The 4,345-nt window shown below is 46.9% G+C and overlaps 1 pseudogene; it reads right to left on the reverse strand.

Moving 5' to 3' along the window:
- Positions 1-2,811: 2,811 nt before the first annotated feature.
- On the reverse strand, positions 2,812-3,886 carry LOC117717369 (zinc finger protein 250-like; annotated as a pseudogene).
- Positions 3,887-4,345: the final 459 nt, after the last annotated feature.

The raw sequence follows: 4,345 nt of genomic DNA on the forward strand, positions 1-4,345 counted from the left end.
TCGAAGGAACTAAGAATGTAGGGCAATTAAGTTTGTTTGTTGTCTTCTAAAATAGTTAGTGGCATAAACTGAGATTATCAGCTAGAAAACACAAAGCTGAACCTTGGAAGGAAGAGTTGCATAGCCTGAGTGCCACCCAGTCTGTGTGAGCTCTGGGGTTATTTGTGAAGGCTGTCAGGATTTTCTCTTTTTTTTCTTTGAGTTTAAAAATTATATCTTTAATTATAGAATATTGTTAGGATAATGCAGCTATAGACAAGACACTAGGATAATTGACCAATAGCAGGGGAATCTGCTCTACAGATTTACCTGTTCAACCACTCTCCACAACCATAGAACACAGGCACAGACTGTCTGGTATGTGCAGAAACAGCCAGGGACTTCCGAACAGAAGGCATGCACACAGTGTTAGTGAAGTGTGGCGCATGTATGACTGCCACAGCTCAGCACGGGAAGGGGAGCAGCTGACCACAACGGTGTGGACAGAGTTGGCACAGCCATTGCCTTTTTAGTCACCCAGCTGGACTGTACACATAGGAAGACATGGGAAGGCAATCAGAAATCTTCTGGAGCCTTTCATCTCCTAGAAGCAAAAGCGGCAAACAGGACACAACATAACCTTCAAAGGAAGGCTGAGGCTGGGTGGGCATGGTGGAGTGCGTGCGTGCATGCATGCGTGCGTGCGTGTAAGTTAGGAAGAGAGGAGGGAAACAAAGTGAAATAAAGTTGTGTCAGAGGTTCTGTCTTCTATGAGCCACTCCCAGGCAGTCGCTTATGAGGCTCGAAGAAGCAATGGGAGAACGCTGAACGCCACCAAAGTCATCGGCTGCACTGATACAGAAGACACATCTGGCAAGTTAGTTACCAAGAACATGTAAGTCACCTAACAGTTAAAATATGAATACCCACAGTAGGCTAGATTTGTACAGACTAGAAACCATGCACCCTGCCCTAAGTTTGTCCTTAAATGGGAGTGACCACTTAGAAGTGGTAGTTCTGAGTGGTTTCTCCTTCGGTTGCTTTTCAGGTTGTCACTAGTGATATGGTATCATCCAGCTGTGGCCACAGTGACTCTCTGCAGGGAAACACTGGTCTTTAAGTGCCAAATCCCAGAGAACTTTAACAAAAAGGGTTTTCTTTAGTAATAATAATAATAATAATAATAATAATAATAATAACAATAATAATAATAATAATTACGTTTGCAACTTTGCAAAGAAGCACCATAGAAATACACTGGGACTCTATAAGTGCATACACATGCACACACATGTGTATACACACACACACACACACACTCACACTCACACTCTCAAAGTCCCAGCTCCCTGGATGCCAACTTCCCTCCATCCCCTCAGGGCTGAATAAGCACCAACATCCAGGCTATCTAAGGAGAAGTGAAGTATCGGGCTACACTGAGTCAACTCGTTTTAACTATTTGTGTCTGGATGCTGAAAACACATTCCTTCATAGGTTTATTCGTGCCTTCAAATGAGGCCATTCATCACAGAAGATAATTCCGCCTGAGAAAGGACAATAGACCTGAGTGTCCAGTCACTCTCTCGCCATTGATGGACATGTCCACACAAGTGCTTAGTTCTGTACAAAACCAAACCTCACAGGAGCGCACTGTGCGTGAGCACTAATGCTAAAATGTTTCTTCTCCGTCACAAAAGAAAAGTAAAGTACATTATTAGCTCTCACACGGGAGTTATGTCCACAGTTCTATCTTATGATCTGCTTCACAAAAGAGCATACTGATTGTTATGAATTCAGTTTCTGCTATCAGAATACACATTTCACTGAACATACACATGCCTTTATGCAAGCTAAGATAAAGACTGGGCTGTGGCCCTATCAAGCCCTAGAGTTAACAGTACAGGGGCAAGTGATCTTAAAGATTAGATGGCAAAGACCTCAGCACGGACTGCTGTTCCCTGGGAAGGGTCCTGGGCTCCCTTCCCTGGGGGTGGGGGGACGGGGGTCAGTTCACTTCCTCCTTCTGATCCATCATGACTTCTAGCCAGATCTTTTCCTAAAGGCAGTTTCCCTACTGTGATCTGTAAAGTGATTTTTGAAGAAAAGTCTGATCAATGGCTGTCTCTTGCTGATGTCATCACTGACCTTGGGTCCTTGGTCCTCAAACAGGTGCCTCCTGTTTCCGGTTACATTGTATCTTAGGTTAGCTTTCAAAAACATTCAAGCTATACACAAGTGAGAAACAAGGAGAAACTCCGAGATCACGGCTTTCAGCAGGCAGAATCCTGTGCACAAGGAGATGGTTAGATATGAAGGTGAGCTACTCAAAAAAAAGCCCTTTGGAAGGGGTGTGTGTGAGCCCAGCTACTGCAGCGTGTGAACAGTCCCAGCTCAGGGCAAGTCCACCTGTCTTCTGCTCTACCAGAGGGGCTGTGACCACCCTATTTCTCCCGCTGCAGTCTTTTTTGGCCAAACATACAAGAGAGAGAGAGAAAAAAATTTTAAAGATGTACTCCATCTCCGGGCCCAAGTGACCACCAGCATCTTGTCCTCTGGTCTTTAGCTCTCAAGTTACTCAGGATGGGAGGCTGACTTTGATGAAGCAACTCATATAATCATCAGTGAATAAACATCACCGTTTTGGAGGAGGGGGACAGCAACCCCAAAGCTGTGGGTCTGAATTTTCAAAAGGGTTGCTTTCTTTCATGTTTCAGGCTGTAGCCCACAACAAGGGATGTCAGAACATTAAAAAGAGCTGTCTTAAGGAAGCCCGCTGATATGGAACATCACTTGGCCTCTAAACATGTCATTTCTTACACAGGGTTGCAGGGCCTAGTCGGTATGAACTCTCTTGTGTTTAATAAGAGCTGAGCTCCGGCTGAAACTCTTAGCACACTGGTATAAGGCTTCTCCCCGGTGTGAACTCTCTCTGATGGGTGATGAGGTTGGAGCTCTGTGTGAAGCCCTTTCCACACTGTACACACTCATAGGGCTTTTCTCCCGTGTGGGTTCTCTGGGGCTTAATCAGATCCGACCTTTCCCCCAAAGCTTCGCCAACACTCGTTACACTCATAAGGCTTCTTGGTGTGAGTCCTCTGGTGCTGAGCTAGGTGGGAGCTGCGGCTGAAGCTTTTCCCCACACTCACTGCATTTGTGAGGCTTCTCCCTGGTGTGGTTCATCTGGTGCTGGATGAGGTGTGAGCTCCAGCCAAAGCTTTTCCCACACTCGTTGTCGCTCACCAGTGTGTGTTCTCTGGTGCTGGATGAAGTGAGAGTTGCACTCGGAACACTTATAGGGCCTGTCTCCCATGTGCGTTTTCTGGTGGCGATTGAGGTCTGAAATCTGACTGAAGGCTTTCCCACACTGAGAATAAATGTGGTAGCGGATGCCCGTGTGCGCTTCCCTGTGGAGAAGCAGATCAGTGACTGGCTGGAGAGGGTAGCTTACCCACTCCTCCGCTGTCAGGTCTCCCCACGGCCTTTCTGACCGGTCCCCACTTTCAAAGGCCTCTTCACTTCCAGGATTCTTTTCAGCATTCTCAAGAGGCTCTTCCAACATGGATGCGAATTCCACATCGTCACTAAACTCTTGTTTGGGGTTTGCTACATTCTCGCTCCTGATCTCAAAATCCAGTGAGACAACATTTCCATAATTCTCCTGCATCACATCCCTGTACAGGTCTCTTCGTGTAGGATCCAGAGGTCTCGATTCTTCCCGAGTGAGGTACATGGCCATATCTTCAAATGTGACAGGGGCCTGAAGTCACACATTGCTTCCTCACTACTTGGTATCTAGGAGTTTAGAACCAGCTTTTCTTCTTGAAATTAGAGACATGGTTAGAAATGTTGAGAAGGCAATGACATTAAGTCTCATCTAGGACCCAGACATGAGCAGGGTGGCTGCCATCTCTGGCTCAAGTGTTTTTCTCCTGGGAGAGAGAGCAGGAAAACCAGCTAGCAGACAACTTGAAGGAGACTAAAAGAAGGGCGTGAGGTGCAGCAAGAGGCCCTGCCCACTCCGTAGGGCTGCAGTTCTGGTCGCAGGGTATGAGGGGAAGGCCCAGGACAAGTCACTCTCTTCCCTGACTCCCGAGAGTTACCCACTCTCTCGTGTCTCCATTAATATAGAGTACGTGCAATGTTAGTGTAGGAGAGGACAGCACTGGCTGGGTGCCCCCTGGGCTGGGAGTCAAGCCAATACAATTCGAGGGAGGAGGCTTTCAACCCAGGCCATAGAACGCCTCTGCTCTTCCATCTCCGGGCTGGGACCTTTCTGGCAGCCGGCTGTCAGGATTTTCATTCTGTATTTCATATCTTTACTCTGCTTTGTTTGTTTTAGCTTGCCTGACTTGATTGCTTCCACTCT

Source organism: Arvicanthis niloticus, chromosome 11 (assembly GCF_011762505.2).
Source record: "Arvicanthis niloticus isolate mArvNil1 chromosome 11, mArvNil1.pat.X, whole genome shotgun sequence".
Classification (NCBI taxonomy): Eukaryota; Metazoa; Chordata; class Mammalia; order Rodentia; family Muridae; genus Arvicanthis; species Arvicanthis niloticus.